This window comes from Anguilla rostrata, chromosome 16 (genome assembly GCF_018555375.3).
Source record: "Anguilla rostrata isolate EN2019 chromosome 16, ASM1855537v3, whole genome shotgun sequence".
Classification (NCBI taxonomy): Eukaryota; Metazoa; Chordata; class Actinopteri; order Anguilliformes; family Anguillidae; genus Anguilla; species Anguilla rostrata.
Window position 1 is genome coordinate 9718429 of NC_057948.1, and position 21669 is coordinate 9740097.

At 45.3% G+C, this 21669-nt stretch overlaps 1 protein-coding gene across 8 annotated transcripts in view; it reads right to left on the minus strand.

The window, feature by feature from the left end:
• Positions 1-17481, minus strand: part of has3 (hyaluronan synthase 3) — a 33806-nt gene extending 16325 nt beyond the window's left edge. For 2 of the 8 annotated variants that reach the window (XM_064313588.1, XM_064313586.1), the window contains exon 1: positions 1-1102. This exon is cut by the window's left edge and continues 538 nt beyond it. The gene's annotated coding sequence lies outside the window, so the exon portion shown is untranslated. The other 6 variants (XM_064313583.1, XM_064313582.1, XM_064313585.1 and 3 more) reach the window with 6 other exon arrangements.
• Between the last annotated feature and the right edge of the window lie 4188 nt (positions 17482-21669).

Below are 21669 nucleotides of genomic sequence, written 5' to 3' on the forward strand. Positions count from 1 at the left end.
GGAGTTAATATAAGCTGGTTATAATACTTATGTATCATTTTGTCAATAGTTATGATGCAATACATAACATATAAAAGTTATATGCATGATAAATCAAGTTTTACCTAAATATGTATTTTCTACAGTATGCTAATGTCATTGTACAAAACCATGGAGCAATTTTAATACCAAACAGACATGAAATCAAATAGTATTGTTTCTGTATTCCAGTTCAAAAAAATGCTTCTATAATAGTGATGAATCTCTTCTAAAATTGAAAGCTACCAGTAAAATGTTGCTGAGAGAGTGAGGATTCTGGGATACAGAATCTGCACAGTACAGTAGCATTCCACTGGAATATATAATCCACAATGTTACAGTAACATTCTACTGGATTCTACATGAACATTCTACATGAATTGAATACATTCTACTGGAGCATACATGGAATCTATTCTAATACAACAACTTGCATGTTCCAATAGAATGCTATAGTAACATTGTGGATCCCAGTGAGCAATTATTCCTTGACAAATTAGGTTTGATCTTATTTTTGGTTAGAACTAATTCCTACAGCGCATTCAACCTGTGAAAATATGTAAAGGGAAAATAGGAATTTTTGAGATCTCAGGAACTCTTCATAGGTGTCCCCCAAGGCTCCGACCTCGGTCCTCTCCTCTTTTTTCTCTATACCAAGTCTCTTCACTCTGTCATCTTTCTATAGCCTGTCTTATCACCCCACGCTGATGGTACACAACTCTGTCCTTCCCCCCTTCAATACATTGGTCTGAGCATGCATTTCAGCTTGCCTACAAGACAGCTCAAACTGGATGACAAATCATTGACTTAAATTCAGAGTCCGAATTCTGAAACAGCAAACCAGCAAACTGTCCCTCTCTAAGAATATCATAGCAGTTTGTTTTGGGCGTGCAGATTCTTCCTGTAAAACACTAGGACAACCCAGCCCTTCTTCACCACCTAGTCAAACCAGCTCATAGTCAAGTCAATGATCATCTCCCACCTGGCCTCAGTCATCAGACTTCATCCAGAATGCTGCTGCTCTGATCTGCAACCTCCCCAGACTCAAACATATCCCTTTTCATCTCCCTCCAATGGTTACATATTACATTACATTACATTACAGGCATTTAGCAGACGCTCTTATCCAGAGCGACTTACACAACTTTTTACTTAGCACTTTACATTGTATCCATTTATACAGCTGGATATATACTGAAGCAATGCAGGTTAAGTACCTTGCTCAAGGGTACAACGGCAGTGTCCTTACCCGGGATTCGAACCTGCGACCTTTCGGTTACAAGCGCAGTTCCTTACCCACTGTGCCACACTCCGTCCGTATATATTAGCTTGCATAAAGTTCACAACCTTGGCGCTAGCCTATCAGGCAGCTAAAGAGACAGCTCCATTATGTATTTGAAAGATCATCAGACCCTACAGAACCACCAGACCCCTCCAGACTACCTCTGCATGCCCGGTGTTCCCTCCATGCCTCTGGCCTCATTTATAAAATGCACTCACGCTCAAGTTGCATCTTGAAAGCGCACTTCGACATGGGCATCATCATATCTACGATGTTTCTACAAAACATTTTTACAAGACATAAGTAAATTAACTGCTGGTTATGCGGGCATACTGCACGTTTGAGAGCCGGCACACAAATCCCTCAGGTTGGTTGTGTTTAGAGTGTTTAGAATAACATTTAATTTATAATTGAACTGATCGATTTTAGGCATGACGAGTGCAAAAAATGTGAAAGCGCAACCTTATTCACAGGAAAATCATTTGCCACATTCAAAACAAGAGGTAATGGAAAAGCACATTCACAGGAATTCTATATCCCTTGAGGCTGAAATATCACAGGTGCATGAGACACAGATATGCCACTCTAAACGAAAATAAGATACTTTTTTCAGCCTCAGGTATTTTATTATAAATCAAGTATAGGCACAGCTTGGGAAATTATCTTATGATTACATTTAAGTTCAAATCAATAATTTTATAAATGAGGCCCCTGCATTTCCGGGTCACGTCACCTGTTTGTTCTGGTGGTGGAATGAGCTTTCCATTGTAGTCAGCACAGCATAAATTCTGCCCATCTTGCACTGTATACTGAAGACTCACCTCTTGGACTGCATTTATATAGCGCTTTTATCCAAAGCGCTTTACAATTGATGCCTCTCATTCGCCAGAGCAGTTAGGGGTTAGGTGTCTTGCTCAAGGACACTTCGACACGCCCAGGGCGGGGTTTGAACCGGCAACCCTCCGACTGCCAGACAATCGGTCTTACCTCTTGAGCTATGTCGCCCCTATGGCATTATGGCTCCCCTGACCCCCTTTTATATAACTTTTCATTTTCTTTTTCTTGCTTTGGATATCCTTTTGGATAATGTTATAGGTATTGCAGTGTAATGATAGGCTCGCTGTATAGTACTTTTTTTTAGCTGCAATACAAATTGCTGTTTGTTTGGTTAATGTTACATTTCTGTACATATGTATAAGTGTCTGCTAATTGATTGTAATGGAATAAGAGAACAGAGAGAAAAGGACACAGACCAGACAAGGACCAGACAATAATTCTGTCCAGCGGAAGGGTCTAGAGTCTGTTTCTTCTCCAAAGGTTTGACCTGAGCTCCCTTGAGGCACACAGCCATAGGAATGTAATGAATTGATCATGAAGGAGATGAATGGGAGGATGGCGGAAGAGATGATCTGGTGAAGAGGTGAGGGAACGGGGTCCTGGATACAGGTGATTGATCGACGTGACAACAGCAGGTGAGAGATGTTGACATCTGGAAGGTGCCAGAAGCTAGAAGATAAAGCAGGAGCTGTAGATGTCTGCTATACTCCACGCAACACTCACCACAAACCTACTGGATTCTATGCTCGTGCAGAATGTGACTGTAACACGATTCTAGGCTTCAGTGGAATGTCACTGGAAGAGTGAGGATTCTGCACTCCAGTAGAATGTTACTGTTATATGACATAGAAGTGTTTATGGTACTATGGTTTATGTCAAACCGTCAAACTGGTTTATGGTCGCTGGGGGCAAACCACAAACTGTCAAATTAGGAATTGGTTTCACGGCACTGTGCAGCCATCGCATAGAAATGGTGTCATTTTTCAATTCCCAAATACTAAATTGGTGAAATTGTCTGATAAACGATGGAGGTCTTGGGAAGCTATGTTAGCTAAATAATTTTTTATTGTCATTCACTGTGTGAAATATAACATTCAGTGACTAAGTCAGCCAACATTCATGCAATAGCTGGTAAGATTAACATTAGCTTCTAGATACTAACATGCCTTCTTGTCAAGTTACAACACATCTGGTCTCACTATTGAGATAATTTCTCACATTTATGTCTTAGCATCTCGTAATTGTGAATTAGTGTCTCACTGTTGATACTATGCCATAATTATTAGATACTAAGAAAACATAACGAGAAAATTATGCGCTACATTTTTTCACAAGTGGTTGAAATTGGCTTCCACACAAAGACGGGGACATCAACGGCGCACCGGTGTGTGGCTGATATCTAAAAATTCCAAATTAGGGCGGGCGCCAACATTACTCGAAAACAAACCCCCACCAAAAACGGTTTTGAGTCTCAGCAAAGTTGAATGTCGCTGTCACAGTGAGGAGGTTATGCGCACCTGTTCAGTGTCAAGCATGCCACCCTGACAAGGTTGTTTCTGTAGCACAGCACAAACGTTTCCGCTACACACTGTACGTATTCGCATGCTCCTCTCTGTGTTTGTCGTCTTGAGGAAGGCTTAATGCACAGTGCATCTTACGCAGCAGAAATAATGGCAACAGAGTGACTCATGCCTTTCAGGTGAAAGTTATGAACTACCTGCAAAAGCCATAAACTGTGGTGTGGCATAAAGTAACACTTTCCAACTTCCCAAGCTAATTAGGAATTGGACAGGGCTTTCGTGGTTGTAACACGGAATGACTCAGACATGTTACACGCCCCGTCAGCCAATGAAGGCTTTAATGTGGTCCTCCCACCACCGTCAAACAGGTCGCGACAGCTGAGGAGCAAGTGCCAGCACCTGTCCTGCCAGCTCTCCACACCCCGACCCCTCCGTTCTCACCTGACTCATCACCCAGAGGCGACCACGGGCTGTTCTTTCTTCCTGCATCGCCGCTTACACACAATAATAAACTACATAGATAAAAAATACCATTAAGCCATTATGATTCAGCACTGCCACCATTAAATAAGTAATATATAAGCATTTAATAGGCATTCCTAATACACCTGGCTTCAAGGACGCACTGCCTCTCTAACACCAGGCTCTAAGGACATGATGTGCCTCTAAAACCAGGCTTGAAAGACGTGCCAGAGCTCGGCTAGCTGGGCTGTGTGGACACGCTACGTCTCTAATGCCAGGCCTCGAGGACAGGCTGCCAATTAGAGCATCTCTCTCGTGCCAATGACGGTAGTTTTAATTTAAATATTCAGAAGGTTCTAGGCTGTTGTGAGAGAAGGAGGTGGCTGGGAAGAATATGATGAAACTTCTCATGCATTGGTGGAGTGTAAAATGAATAAGATTAAGGATCGCACTACCGTGGAAATAATTTCAGTATTTTTTAGTTTCACATGAACATTTTGAGCATGGTGGCCTTCTTCAGCATGCCAAAGGTTTTCATTTGGGGTGTCCCGGGTGACCCTAAACACAGTGCTATGCATATACATCACATGGGCCAGAGAATGCTGTACATGGGCTGGAGAGAGTAATGTGAGGTCACAGGCCAGAGGGTGCCCCGCTCCCCCCCCCCCCCAAACATAGTGCTCAGCACCAAACTGCCAACGGCCTATAATCACCATTATTACCTCAACGGAACTCTCTAATACAGACCAGAGGACAAACTACAGGCCTGCACACCAAAACCAGGCTCCCCCACGCCCCAACACCTGCCCTGGACTGGGCCTGTTTGAACAGCCTGGCATCCAGGCCTTTTACTCAACCAGTCAGGATGAACGCTTCTGTCATCTGTTAGAATGCACATTCCCCTCTCTGCTTCCCCACACACACACATACACCCACACACACATACTTCTGAGCAAGTCTTTTCAGCATAGCTGGATTTCCTCATTCCCGTAAGCAACACATACACACACACACACACACACACACCAGGCCTTTCAGAAGGATGCTTGTCTTGCATTGAGTGGAGGCGTCTTTCCTGTTAGCCCTCCTTCCCTGTGTGGCTCTGTTCACACCCACGCGTTCTCATCACTTTCCATCCGTGAAGCAGCCAGTGTTTTCTTTCCCCAAACATCCGACAGAAACTTCTCTTTCGAAACGGCTCGCCTCCTTCATCACCCGACAGAGTGAGACGACGATATCCGGCACCTTTTCCCAGACTGAAATGATGACGCATCACACGCTTCTCCCGAACCTCTCCTCTCTGCACGGCACTGACGGAATGTAAATATGGCACGCGCAAAGAAGAGCCCATACTGTCTTAAAGTGCATCTGTGGGCAATCTCACCGTCTCTCAAAGCACGCCTGCGGGCACATACACCGTCTCTCAAAGCATGCCTGTGGGCACATACACCGTTTCTCAAAGCACGCCTGCGGGCACATACACCGTCTCTCAAAGCATGCCTGTGGGCAATCTCACCGTCTCTCAAAGCACGCCTGCGGGCACATACACCGTCTCTCAAAGCACGCCTGCGGGCACATACACCGTCTCTCAAAGCACGCCTGTGGGCACATACACCGTCTCTCAAAGCACGCCTGCGGGCACATACACCGTCTCTCAAAGCATGCCTGTGGGCACATACACCGTTTCTCAAAGCACGCCTGCGGGCACATACACCGTCTCTCAAAGCACGCCTGCGGGCACATACACCGTTTCTCAGAGCACGCCTGTGGGCACATACATCGTCTCTCAGAGCACGCCTGCGGGCACATACATCGTTTCTCAGAGCACGCCTGCGGGCGCATACACCGTTTCTCAAAATGCGTCTGAATGGGGGTGATACCTGGGCGAATGGGGGTGATACCCGGGCGAATGGGGGGGATCTAAGATGGCGCCGTACTATGGCGACTCGCTACGAGCTGCTCTCGCCTCGTGTGTATGTAATGTTATGTAATGTTGTTGTGTGTATGTAATGTTGTCATGTGTATGTAATGTTATCGTGTGTATGTAATGTCGTCGTGCGTATGTAATGTTGTCGTGCGTATGTAATGTTGTCGTGTGTATGTAATGTCGTCGTGCGTATGTAATGTTGTTGTGCGTATGTAATGTTGTCGTGCGTATGTAATGTTGTTGTGCGTATGTAATGTTGTCGTGCGTATGCAATGTTGTCGAGTGTATGTAATGTTGTCATGTGTATGTAATGTTATTGTGTGTATGTAATGTTATGTAATGTTGTCGTTGATGTATGTAATGTTGTTGTGTGTATATAATGTTATTTGTGTATGTAATGTTATCATGTGTATGTAATGTTGTCATGTGTATGTAATGTTATCGTGTGTATGTAATGTTATGTAATGTTGTCGTGTGTATGTAATGTTATCGTGTGTATGTAATGTTATGTAATGTTGTCATGTGTATTTAATGTTATCGTGTGTATGTAATGTTATGTAATGTTGTCGTGTGTATGTAATGTTATCGTGTGTATGTAATGTTATGTAATGTTGTCATGTGTATTTAATGTTATCATGTGTCCCTTGTGTTAAGGCAGAGAGAGCCAGAGCACAAGTATTTCATTGTATTTTTAATAAACATGGCAACAAAGTTGAACTTGAACTTGATACCCGCGGTCAAGACCCTATTAATATTTCTGCCATTCTTATACGCTTTGGCGACTCGGTACGTGCCGAACCACAAAAAGCAGAATTGAACTGAATTCGAATTTGCATTTGAGAGGGAGAGCCACGGCGCACGGATCAGGTCGAGACAGGCTGACTCTCGGTGTGTGTGGGCTGCTATCCTGCAGGATAAAGCCAAGTGTGAATAACAGCGCAATCAAAGACCTGCCGCCTCTCCTGATTCACGATTCTCCCAGCACACCCTGTCAGCGCTGGCAGTGTGTCACAGCCTTGCCCTGGCAGTGTGTCACAGCGTTGCCCTGGCCTAGTTTCAACCAGCTTTGTGCGACAGGCCGGTATTACGTCTCAGATTCCCTAACAGAGCTTTCCGCCTTTCCCGTCCCAGTCGCCGTGCTGCACGCACCCTGACCACCACAAGGAGAGGGGAATCAGCACGGCTGCCATTGTGACCCATCGCAGCCATGGCTGAATAGGCCGTTTCCATGACCCACTGCTCAGTGCTGAGCAGAGGTGAGGTCATGATCTGGTCATCTCGGTCTCGAGACCTCTCGAGACCACATAGACATGGTCTTGACCCTCAAAGTCTTGGTCTGGGTCTTGGTCTTGGCATATGACCTTCGGGCAAGACCACAGACTCAGACAAGTCCAAGTTCTCTCTCTTTCAGGCATGCTCAAGATAATAATCACTCCAGTCACCACTAGCCTGTGCCATAACATTGCAGTTGTGGTGAATTTGCTGATTGCAAGTTTCTTTTGTCGCCGATATTGGAGCTGTCTACCCCATGGATGTCTGGTAACATGCTTTTGACATGCCAGCCACTGTGTACATGGGTCCAGATAGATTACAGGTTCTTTTAAGGACCTAAATCAAATGGGTGAGAAAGACACCAGGGAGAACCTGCTCTGCTTTTCATATGCTGAGACCATCAGGACACCAATCAGGATTCCTGGGGGGTTCTGGCAGCGACAGTCACAGAAATCACAAACCAATCCCTCACTACTATCTTAGCACCTGAAACTTAACCATTTGAAGGACAGTTTTTGTGGAAAGTTTTTTCATAATTCTACGTCAGTGTTCTAGAACTTCATTGTTTTCAATGGACGGGAGTGATTGTTACATCATCATTAGAATGTTCGTGCAAGAACATTCTAATCACATATTTGTGACCTTACACCTTAAAGGGATAACAAAGTAGTATCCAACCGCAGCAGCAGCAAGAAAGTCCCCGGCTTGACCGACTAGCAGTAACCGTTGGTTCGTTGTGGGAAATTCTGACATGTGCAGCGTTGCCAAGTTTCATGCATCCAGCACGATAAACATGCTTTCAGCCTTAATCACACTCTGCCACTCTTCCTTAGAAATCTCACACCAGAGCTTACCACAGAAAAAAATTGTTCAAAGATCCTTTAGATCACTTGACAGACTGCCTTGACTTCCCTGCTATTTATCATTTGTTTATTCTATCTAAAAATCTATCAGTCAATTAGTTGAAAAATTAGAAAAATTACTGCGTTCAGTAAAAAAAAAAAAGAAAAATGTCTTATTTTCCTAAACCTATATAAAGATGTGCTCAATAAATGTAAGCGCGTGTGCGGTCTTAAAATGAACGCCGTACTCCGGGTTAGCATGGCCTGCATATGTGACCCTCTGACCCAAGAAAACAGGGAACAGGGAATTCTGGGATGGCTGCAATTTGAAAACCCCCACTGTACTCACACTCTTATTTTCCCTCCATTTTAGACCGTTCCTACCCCCTTTGTTTATTTTTTATCATTCCCTTTGTTGTCCATTTATAATCAATATGTGTAATGCTAACCTAACAAACCAGCAGTTTGTATTGCAACGAAAGAAGGGCAGGAGTGGTGGGTCTCCATCAAAAGATGTGCCGGGTTTGTGTTGTCCTGACAGCAGTGAGAAACTTGTTCCGCCACTAGGGGGGGCCCAAACAGGTGGCAGATGTGACCAGACAGTGCAGGCAGTCACAGAGGGAAGGGGCCAGATGCCCAGCGGTAGCAGAACAGAGATGTCTGGTAGGCCTGTAGGGTCTGATGACCTTTTTAAGGCATAACAGATTTAATAAACTCAAGTTCTGTCTAGCTAAAACTGAAGCTAAAAGGTTCCACAATGTTGCATTATGAATATTCATGAAGGAGCCAAACAGTAATACAGTGGCAAAGGATGTTGGGTCCTTGGATGCACCTAATTAAGGGCAAGAAACTCCTGATACACACACATAAAAATACACAAGTACACACAAACACTAACATGCTCTGTTATTCACACACAGAGACACACATGCACAGACGTACAGACAGACAGACACACACACACACACACACACTCGCTGTAACACACACAGCAGACGGACGCATGCTGTGCTGTCGTCCGTAGCAGCAGTGATTGACAGAGCAGAGACACGCGCCCGCGGGTCGACCGGAATCGATGGGGGAGATCAGAGCAGTGCTGAATAATCATCCCTGTGATTAGAGGGACAGAGCACCGCACAGCACAGCACCCTGTGCAGCTGACCTGGCAACACAGAGGCCCGTTTCTGCGCTCTCATCTCAGACACACACGCACACACGCACACGCACATGCACATGCACGCACGCACATAGACACACAAACACACACACAGACACACACGCACACGCACGCACGCACATAGACGCACAAACACACATGCACACGCACATGCACACACGCACGCACATAGACGCACAAACACACACACACACACAAATACACATATAGACACACACGCACGTGCACACACACACACGCATACATGCAAACTCACATACACATACACACACACGCACACACACACGCACGCACGCACGCTGACACAGTCAAAATCTATACGCACAGAGCAGACTCAAAATGTAAACACACACAGATTCAATAGTCTATACACACAGCCGCACACACACAGAAATGCTGATGTGAAGGTAACTGCATGTGCGAAGGAGAAGGTGATGCAGACCGAACAGAGAGCAGGCGAGGGGAGACACTAAGGACAGGGCCTGAAAGGGCAGTGTCCATTTACATTTCAGCCATTTTGTCAATGCTCTTATCAAGAGCTTGTGCTCAAATAAAAGATCTAGATTCGTAAATCACCAACATTCTGAGTGGCAATTGATGAGAGTGTAATGGTCTGGCCATAACACACTGGCAACACGTGAAAGGGAAGGTAGATATGTACATTTAGCACGGATAATAGAAGATGTGGAAGAGGGGAATGGAGAAGGGGAAGAGAGGTACTTCAAGAACAGATGTGCCTTCAGGTTATGCCAGAAGGCAGGGAGGGACTGGGTTAGGTGGGCAGGTCATTCCACCGTTGGGGAGGCAGCAGGGAGAAGAGTCGAGGCCAGGAGGAGAGATGACCAGGGAGGGGGTTGCCAGGCACCCGGTGGCAGCAGAACACAGAGTATGGGTCGGGGTGTAGGGGCGGACCATAATCCAAGGCTAAGGGGGTGCAGCTTCTTTATCAGCCATCCACACCAACGCCAGCGTTTTGAATTCGATGCAGGCAGCCACCAGGAGCCGGTGCAGGGAACACAGGAATGGAGTGACACGGGACAATTTGCAGGGGTTGAAAACCAGGTGGGCAATGGTGTTCTGGGTGAGCTAAAGGGGCTGGAGAGAGTGCTATGGGAGCCCAGCCAGGAGGGAGTTGCAGTGGACGAGTCCGGAGATGACTAGAGCTTGAACCAGAAGGTAGGCAGCATCCGGAAGAGCCTGATTCAGTCGGTGTTGTGAAACGCAAACCTGCAGAATCGTGTCATGGCAGAATCATGGGCCATGTAAGACAGTTGATGTGTCTAGAGCCCTGTGACTCAACTCATGGTCCTCAAAGTCCAAGAACTGCTGGTTTTCCACTCTCCCTTTACCTGGGAGTCAGGTGTGAATACAGTCTGGCCAATCAGTAGCACTAATCGTTGAGTCAATTACCTGGGGGAAAAGGAAACCAGGGCCAAATTTGGATTTGAGGACCAGATTTGGGTGTCCATGGTCTAGAGTCACCAAGATTCCTGGCAGTCTGGGCAGGAGTCACTGTGGTGTTGTCAACAGAGATGGAGAGGTCCTGCAAAGGGCAGGATTTACCAGGAAAAAAAGCAATTTGGTTTTGTTGAGGTTTAGCTTGAGCTGGTGGGCAAACAACCAACTGGAGACGTCAGCTAGGCAAGCAGAAATGCACACTTCAACCTGAGTGTCAGAGGACAGGAAAGAAAGATAGAATTGAGTATCATCAGCATAGAAATGGTAGAAGCTGTGGGAAGTGATGACTTAGCCAAGGGATCTGGTGCAGAGGGAGAAGAGGAGTGGGCCCAGGACAGAGCCCTGGGGAACCCCAGTAGAGAGGGTCCATGGCGAAGACAGAGACCCCCTCCATGATGCCATGCCCAATAAGGATGGATGTTTGAGGGCGAGGCCAGTGAGGATGGATCTTTGAGAGCGGGGCCAACGAGGGTGGATCTTTGAGGGCGGGGCCAATGAGTATGGATCTTTGAAGGCGGGGCCAATGAAGATGGACCTCAGAGGGTGGGGCCAGAGGGGGCAGGTCTGGTGAGAACAGAACCAGTGAGAGTGCAGACTGATCTCTGCTGACATTTCAGACACGCAGGTTCACCTGAGGGGGCATGAAGTTGTGACACTGTAATTACCTCCCCACCCCCCCACCTCAAACCAACACTAATGACAGAACGAGGGCCGCAGAAACAGACACGCAAAGCACTCAGACCGGCGTGTGAAAGGGCTCTGTGGCTAAAGGCCACTGTGTGAACCCCTCAGCTCTAATTACAGCGTTTATAAACACCGCATGCGTCCAAATAACCTCTCAGAGGACGCCAGGAGAGGATCCCAAGCTTCCTGCGCGCAGTCCGCACGTGAAGGGGATCTCATTTAACCCCGAGCACGGGAGATATAAGAGATATAAGCCAGGTCAGAACCGATCAGATTTCGGAACCGTTGTATTAGCCTGATAATCTAAGATGGTGTCGAGTCTTTATGAATAAAGCCTGTGTACTTAAGAATGTATGTCCACGCCTCTCCCACATTCACACACAGACATGTGAGAGCATGATGGAGCCCAGCCATGCTCTCACATACGCACAACGCACACACACACACACACAGACAGACATGTGAGCGCATGATGGAGCTCAGCCATGCTCTCACATACGCACACACACACACACAGACATGTGAGAGCATGACACATTTCCTCTAGAAGTCAGGGTACTCAGAAAGAAATAGTTATTCATGGCTCGCTTCCCTGTTATCCCTGTCATTCCAGAGAAGGACTGGCACCTTGCCCTTTCTGACACCGGAAGGTTATTGGTTCCTGCTCAGGCAGTCAGACACTACAGGTTGGCCCTTGCCATCTCTCCACTTTTGGCACCAAAAACTTGAGTGACAGGACTACGGGAGTGACTAAGACTGATTGGAGGACTGGGGCAGGGGAGCTGCAAATAAAGCATTCTGTAGAACAGGGGTCAAAGTTTGATACACTACAACTAGTGTGGAAAGCATCAAATCAAAAAATGTGAATTAACATTACAGGTAGAAACATTTTACCTATAAGAAACAGAAAGGATAAAGGCTAGAACTACACAGTATCATCCCTTCTCTCTTTCTGTCTCTCTGAAATTCAAACTCAGATTCAATTCAATAATGCTTTATTGGCACATAACTGTATATAAACAAATTGCTGAATCAATTAACAATTAACCTCTTTTTATTTATTTTACTTTGAAAGTGTCTCTATACACCACATACTCTACTTTAATGAATGGCATCTGATCAAGCTATTGCACAATTTAGCATTGTCTTATCATATTTGTCATTATCAAATAAACTTGAATTATGATTCATCATAAAGGTCAAAACACAAAGAAACTTGAACACCCATGCACGCACGTACATGCACACACACACACACACACACACACACACACACACAGATTGGGCTGGGACACATTCTGTGATTTTCCACTGGGGGCAGTTGGCGACATTGGATTTGAGAGGAAGTGGTGTCAGTAGGTCATGTAAATTAGCTACAGTATTTCAAATGGACCGTTTTGCTCATGTTCAGCCCTTGTGCCAACACTTTTAGCACCAGGAAGAAACAAGGCTATGTAAACCATAAAGCAGTTTCAATGCCGCCAGACACAATGCACTTCTCACCTTACAAACCCTGCTCTGCTGCCAAACCAGCTAGCTCTCAATGCTTCAGATAAAAACACAGCCGTGTGGTTGTTGAAAATGGCAGCTGGCATGCATTGAAACACAATTCCATTTCACATGCCTGCAAAGAGTCTGTCAAACATAATCTGCGGTGATAACATGGGTCTAACATGGGTCTAAATTCTCAGACATACCTTCCATTACTAGGGAAACCTGCCTGGTCTGCACGCAGTGGGCAGCGCTTCTCTCTGTGGCACACCCTGGCCCGTAATGTGGGTGGGGTCATCCAGTCTCCTGCTGGTGAAAAATAAAAGTGTGTATTTCATGCTTCTGTCTGCCTTCCTTCCCTCACTCTAAAGCACAATACACACACACACACACACGTTCTCTCACACTCACACACGCGCTCACTCACACTAACACACACACACGCTCTCACACACACACACACACGCTCTCTCACACACTAACACGCACACACAAACACATAATCTCTCTCTCACTCACACACACACATATGCTCTCTCGCACACACACACACACACACACACACACACTTAAATTGACAGACCCCCCTCTGTGTGAGGTGCCACAGGGTGTGCATTACAGAGAATATTAAATGAGACACAGACCTGCCTGCTGTATTCCCCGAAGATCTGCCCCCTCCCTTCCCGCCACTGTGATCCATTGACAGTGAACCTCATGTATTAAATATCATCCCACAGTGGCATCCACTCATAACCCAAATATAATAAGCTGAGTGCCTGGATAAGGGAATAAGGCTCCTTTGCGGATCATTCTGCTCTGTCTACAGACAAAATAACGATCCCAAGTGAGATGCAGACACCCATGTGAGTCCCGTTTCAACAGTAAAGAGACCCCCACACACCCATCAACACACTGCATGGAACAGTAATGACACCTCATTATAACAGCATCAGCCAGGCTGACTTCACAGCCTCATGCCACCCAGCACTGCCAAGCACAACGCAACACTCAGTAGACACCCTCTCTGAGGCTGAAACCCTAACTTGCTGAATCTGTAACCCTCAATTCCTGTATCTGTAGCATTAGCTACATTTACATACAGAGATACGTGTAGACTGCGACCTTAGCACTGTATCTATAACATTCACTTCCTGTGGCTATAAACGTCACTTCCTGTATCAATAACCCTTACTTCCTGCACAGATCACTGTAAATTACAGGATCTACTAGCAATCATTTAAACCATTTGCGCTCCGTTTGTTGCTTTTATTAGAGGACCCCCTGGCCCTCAATAAGGACTCCTAGCTCAAATGAGAGGGGGAAAGAGTGGGAATGAGAGAGATCGAGAAAGATAGAGAGAGAGGTGGACAGAGTGACATACACTTGGCCATTTTCATTAACTGGCCAGCAAACTGGGGCACAATTTCACACTTGCGATTTAGAACCTTTTTAAAAGTTGAGGCCTTTGAAATTGTCTATCACACAGGCAAAGCATTGCTCTTAGATTGAAGCTCCTTACAAGCTTTATCATGTTACTGCCATTTCAGTCTCTGGAGAATTATATGTTAATATTTCACCATTTACAAGTGTATGAATCTTTGTTAAGTGTTCCAGGATGCAGCTTTGGGGGGGTGCCACGAATAAGGGTGGTTCGGGGGGCTGGGTGCCAACATTTCAGGGGAGATCATGCTGAAATGCTGAAAATATTTATAATCTTCACAAAATATTTCAGGCACAGTCAAATTCAAAGCAGGCGTGGGTCCAGCGGAGCGGAGGCATTTTGGAGGTCTCGCCGTCAAACGGACCTGGGTCAAATACGTATTTGTTTTGGATTAAAATACTTTCCTGTGCTCTATTGATCATGTCTGGTGTAACTGAGCCTGCCAATATGGCCAGAAGGCCGGGTATGCACTTTTTGAGAGTATTTCATTGGTTCCAATACACCAGACAAGATGAGTAAGGCGTAGAAAAGTATTTGAATCCAAAACAAATACTTATCTGACCCAGGTTTGCAGTCAAAATGCAGGGAGCATCAGAGTGTGGCTGGAAAGAGGAGTTTATTGCTCACCACTAAGGCTTCGCCCCCATGCGTCCGTTCTGCTCCTGCAGGAAGTGCACCCTGCCACGCCCGTGCCCTCGGAGGTTTCGCCACCGGCCCTCCGGCTCGGTGTGCAGGGGCGTGCGCTGGAGACCGTTCCCTCCGGCTGTGCCTCAGTGGCGGCCATGTCTCCCACGTACACCACATCCACTCCACATACGGTTTTCTTGATCTGTGTCGCGCTATATGTACCAATTGTGAATTCACAGGCCAATGCCCCAAAGGAACCACCTGCACAGGCAAATACCCCACAGGAACCACCTGCACAGGCCAATGCCCCATAGGAGCCACTTGCACAGGCCAATGCCCCATAGGAGCCACTTGCACAGTTAAATGCCCCAAAGGAACCACCTGCACAGATTACTAAGAAGAGTCCTTAAGAGGCTGAATGATTGACATCTTAAAAGCTAGAAGACCAATTCAATTCAGAAAGTATATTGTGCTTAATTATGGGTAGACTTTGGATTGTAAGTCCGATCACCTTACATGTGCTGACATAGCTGCTGCCTGTGCCAACTGTGTCTGCTGCACAGTCCTCTGTTTGAATATCTGCACAGCTTAGCTGATACAGAGTGGAAGGAAGCTTCTATCCAAAAGCCGGGGACAGTTCCTGTAATGACTACAAGCTCCTCCTATAAACAGAAGAAAAAGAAGAAATAGTAGAAGTAGCAGAAGTAGTAGTAGTAGCAGTAGTAGTAGTAGTAGCAGTAGTAGTAGTAGTAGTAGCATATTTTTGGGCACATGATCTCATGATTGCACCCACACCCACACACACACACACACTGAACCAGGGATCTAATTTAACATACTAATTGTAATCATTCATATTTCAGTCATTCTAGCTGCCTTTTACACTTTAACATCAGAATACTGTCAGTGGCAGAAGCACATTATAATGAAAAGATAATACAGTCTTTTCTAATCCACAGCTAAATGAAAAGGACAAGTTTGTGCATGATTAAATAGGTCAGAATGTAACTCCTCCCCTCAGTCCATTCATAATTTCTATCAGGAGTGCCATGCTTACTCAAATGTAGAAGAGCTGACGATCTGGCCATTCCCACGCTACCGTCTGGCACAGCCAGATATGTGAAGCTGGTGAAATACTCAGCGTTTTTATGCCATCTAGTGGCAGAAAATAGGTAGTGCACCCTGGCCTGCAGCGCTGCGGCTGGCGGATCTCAATTGCCCTGGAGTCCGTGCAGTGAGACCCAGCTGAAACAGCGCAGCGTTCCAGGACCAGCCAGCGTCCATTTAATTTCACCAGCTGGGCAATGTATGAGCAGCACATATTGACCCTGGATCAGCTCTGAGGTTGTTCATAACTGCCTCTATGGGAAAAGCTGTACGTAGGAAAGTGGGATAAAACCAACAGCTTTGACTTTCTCGTTTAACAATCAAGTGAGACTCATATCAATTTAATTGGATTGTTGCTGGAGTTTACCAACGACCAAAAAATGTAACTTAATTTGCACCAATGTCTTACACTGGCAAAGCAGGGCCCAAATTGCAGCCCATTACAGACACAATATTGGCCCTTTGATCATAAGGGGAAAGGGCACTGTTTATATGCATCAAAAGTTATGACCATGTCCAGATCTGCATTTGTTTAGTCTAAGCGTACCTCAGTAGAGACATAATAAACAGTAACAGGCATTCACTTAAAAAGTATCCACTTTGTTTACAAATATTTTCACTACATCTTATTCATACAGACAAAATTACACCAGTTTTAATGGTTGCCTGCATATGACAAGCCTTACTGTTAAGGAGCAGGCTCTACTTCCACAGCAATATATCTTGTAATTGGGGAAAAAATCAGTAATACAGCGATCTCATTAGAAAATCAATTGTTAGTACTGCACTTCAGCTTTCCGAGAATAAAATGATACAGAATGAGTGAACGAATTTATTTGACAATTTAAAAACAAGATTTCATAAGACTGCATAGCAGACAGCAATCCTTTAAAAACTGTCGAGGATAGAAACAGGAAAAAGCCATCAGACACAGCACAACGTTGACAATTGTTATCAAAAATGAAAGCATTACAAACTCTTATATTGAAATATCATACGAAGAATTCATGTGTGTCAATTGCAGAGAAACTGAAATTACTGATCATGAAATGTACCGAGTAGAACAAAGACCAGACTGTGAGTTAAAATCTAGTTGTTTAGGTGTTTTTTTTTCTTCTTCCCTCTGGGGAGTTTTTACCTCACATGCTGGTTTCTGGGGGGTTCAGGTTCGGCCTTTCCCATTTTCCTCTTTCTCTGTAAAGCATCTCTGTGAAATTGTCTGTATAAAAAATAAAAAACTATTTTAAAAAAAAACAAGTATTCAAGTAAACTGCAATAAAGTTAAATGATTCTAGTCATATGACCCAGCACCAGTTATGAACACAGAAAGGGGAACAGCACATTCAGATTTGTGTGAAATCTGCCGCAGTAATTTACCCATGTACCGTGTCGTTGCGCCACTCCACTTACGAGGAAGCGGCGTGACGAAATGGTACAACGGTAACTCAGTTTTAGACGGACTAAAACCGCAGATGGAAACGTCTATGTCCAGTTCGTTTTTAATGAAAGGAAAAGTCAGTTCAGCATATAGCCTGGCATGTAGCCAGTCAGCTGGAAAACTCACTCTTTAACCAAATACGGCCCGGTTTTCACCCGAAAGCCGGTGCTTCACTGACTTCTCGGCACAAAAATGTTCGCTGGGAAGGCACTTGAAAGGGGTGGAATTGTTTACGCTACTTCCAGTTTTGCGCCCTCTTCGTGTTCAGTTGATTGGCCAGTCCGTGACTCCGGTTTGCATTCCTGATGTTCTACTGTCACATGTGGGCCTCTATCCTACTCCCTGTCATCTACACCCTGTTCCCCTTCCATTTACCCAGCTCCCTACATCCCTACACCCCCAGCCCGTATACCCTCTTCCCTACACCCAACAACCTATTGCCTATGCCCTGCACTCCACACCTTACGCCCTACAGGCTACACCCCCTGCCCTGCACTCCACACCTTACTCCCTACAGGCCACACCCCATGCCCTGCACTCCACACCTTACTCCCTACAGGATACACCCTATGCCCTGCACTCCACACGTTATGCCCTACAGGATACACCCCATGCCCTGCACTCCACACCTTACTCCCTACAGGATACACCCCATGTCCTGCACTCCACAGCTTACTCCCTACAGGATACACCCTATGCCCTGCACTCCACACGTTACGCCCTACAGGATACACCGTATGCCCTGCACTCCACACCTTACTCCCTACAGGCTGCACCCTATGCCCTGCACTCCACACCTTACTCCCTACAGGCTGCACCCTATGCCCTGCACTCCACACCTTACTCCCTACAGGCTGCACCCTATGCCCTGCACTCCACACCTTACTCCCTACAGGCTGCACCCCATGCCCTGCACTCCACACCTTACTCCCTACAGGCTGCACCCTATGCCCTGCACTCCACACCTTACTCCCTACAGGATACACCCCATGCCCTGCACTCCACACCTTACTCCCTACAGGATACACCCCATGCCCTACCTCCTTCCCCTATGCCATACGCCCTTTGACCTCCACCCAAAGTCTTAAACAAAATGGAAATACCTTATTCAAAGAATGGCATCCTGGGGCCAGGTTGTAGCCTGTTGCAGACACACTGTTGGCCCAGGAAAAAAGGCCAATTGGTCAAACGCATGACAAATCGAGACTATGTCCAGGTCTGGATAGTGTCAGTATATCTTTTGGCAGAATACCTTTTCATTTACATTTAGGCATGTAGCCGACACTCTGATACAGAGCGACTTCCACAGATACACATTTTTACACGCAGTCCATTCATACAGCTGGAAGGTGAGTACCTCGCTCAGGGGTACACAGGCAGCCCCCCCCCCCAGTGGGGAAACTGACCCCACAACCATTGAGTTAAAAGTCCAGTCCCCTCGTTATTATGGAATGCTACTGCCAAATAATTACAATGATATGCAAAGGGTATTCATTGAGACTGAAACTACTTAATAAATGCACACTGCGTCTTATTCCTGCATTGCTTTTATGCTGACAAATTTATGTTTTTTTTTTTTTTTTGTATGTGTCTGGTCCCTGGGAGTTTTTGAAAAACTCTGTCCTACACTATACTCTTTATGCCCTACACACACCCTATCCCTTATGTTCTGCAGGCCATGCCCCATACCCTACCCGCCGTGCAAAATGCCTTATTTCTCATGCCCTTTGCTCTACATCCTACACTCTCACACCCCTGCCCTAAGCTGTACTAGCTTAGCCCGGTGTCCAGGGCTCTCTGTAGATGCATCCGCTTAAAGAGATGCACAGTTCTGAGCAGTTATGTTGTCTCTGATGTCCTTTCATTTTCATTTCTCTCTCTGTCTCTTTGTTTCTTCTGTTAAAACTGTTTTTTTTTTTTTTGTTTTTTTTTTTGTAAATAAGGATACTTTGGCTTCTATAAATCAGGAGAAGCCTGCCCTACACCCTATGGCCTATGCCCTACACACCACGCCCTAGACATCCTGCCATATGTCCTACACCCAATCATCAACGCCCATGGCCAGACTGGCCGTCTGGCAATCCCGGCAGGCACAAAATGGGCGTGCCACTTTTGGGCCACCGGGCCACTTTTTGCCAGTCAAGGTGAAACAATGCCAGGCCCTGCATACTCCCCACACCCTCTGCTTAAGATACAGGAATTTAAAAAACACACGAACACACACACAGTAGCCTAAACGCCAATTACATCATCAGCGCCCTAAAGTCAATGAAAATTCAGTAACACTTCAGGCAATTTGGCAGGAAAAGGCCAAATGTGGCCATTAACGTCAGCCTGTCCACAGCAGGTATTTGAGTAGAGTAGGTGACAAAACGGGACGTTAAAGAGACGAGTAACAGCCCAAAGGTCACAGCATTCATTTCAGCGCCATGCATTTCAAAGTGCTATTGCGATATGAAATTATTTACCAGGCCGTGGCACACGAATAAGACGAAACATTATAAAACCATAAACACAGAGAAATCGTGAGGACAGGGCTGTGAACACAAATCACTCAGCTACACACGTCAGGTACACAGTCACCCGCGCTTTCGAAAGCCCCACTTCATACGGCCTTCGGTAACATTACGTGCGTCCTTAAATGTATCACACACGACGCGCATGCGCTGCACAAACCAGTCCCAGGATTTAGAATAGAAACTTTGTCGTACTATATACTGTCTTTTTAGTCAATGTGTGACCGAGCCTTTTCTCCGTTAGGATTTACACGCTTATAAATCCCTGGATTGCGCCGACGCCGGTAAAAGCCAACGGCCGTATTTAGTGAGATCTAACAGCCTCCTGACCCACAATGTAGAGGTGGGTTAGTACAAAAAAAAAAATAATAATAATTTCATTTTAATGTAGTAAATGCAATTACTGTTTCACATATTTTTATGATTATGAAAATGCAATTCCATGATATGTGTGCGCACATGTGTGTGTGATTAGCTGGATATTATGACGACGCATTCTTTAAATGTATCCAAAATTTTATTAATTGTACAAACATTGTACATGCAATTTTGTTCAAATCTAAATAAATACAATAACATAAATAGTAACACAAAATAAATAGTCAAATGTCAAAAAATTAAGACTAGGCAATAAATAATAAATAATAAAAAATGCATACCTACAAACATACAATATACATCATACAATCATTATTTAAAACTCAGCACGTCTAAACTGTCTGCACATACTCATCATAAATTAATCATCACAATAAATAAACGATATAAATAACACATAAATAACTGAGAACATATGTTTTACCAACGATGCTAAATGGATTGCAACAGTTAAGTTTTGTCTTTTCTTAAATCCATGTAAAACCATGTATATTTATCTATTTATTCACTGGCAGCTTATGACCATAAGCAACTATAACTGCGTTATTTATCACAATAACGTATTGGAGCATTTTACAACAAACACAACATAACGTGAGATTTTTCACTACGGGTGGTTTCAGAATAAAATCCTCAACTGGATTTCCTACTGTGAACTTATGGGCCGTAAGCAGGTGCAGGCCACGGGGACCTTTATCGTACTGACTCTGAATGAATACAGATGTCGTTTTACTGGACATTCGATCCTTTTCAGGACAAGCTGGTTTCGCCGTATCAGAAACGAGTTGTAGCTCATGTCCTCCTTCCCGTTGATAATACAACCTTCGCAGAGGCATTCGGCGAAAGCAATCTTGCTTGGATATCTTTCCTCGTCATGGTCGATCCTGCAGAAAGATATTAAGTTAGATTAGTTCAAGAACAAGGTCATTCTTGCCACGGAACAACAGCATAAAATAAATACGCTCCAAATTAGGCAATAGCGCCTCACAGTGGAGTACAGTGGCAAACGTGCGGCTGGCCTATACAGAAGTCCCGCAGCAAAGAATGCAGGGCCCTCATTTTGTTTCGCTTTCATTCTACGGTCGACGTGGAGTAACAGTCAACATATAGCCTATAGCATTGTTTTTCAACCCTGGTCCTGGGGACCCACTGCCCTGCGTGTTTTAGAGGCTTCCCTGCTCCAACACACCTG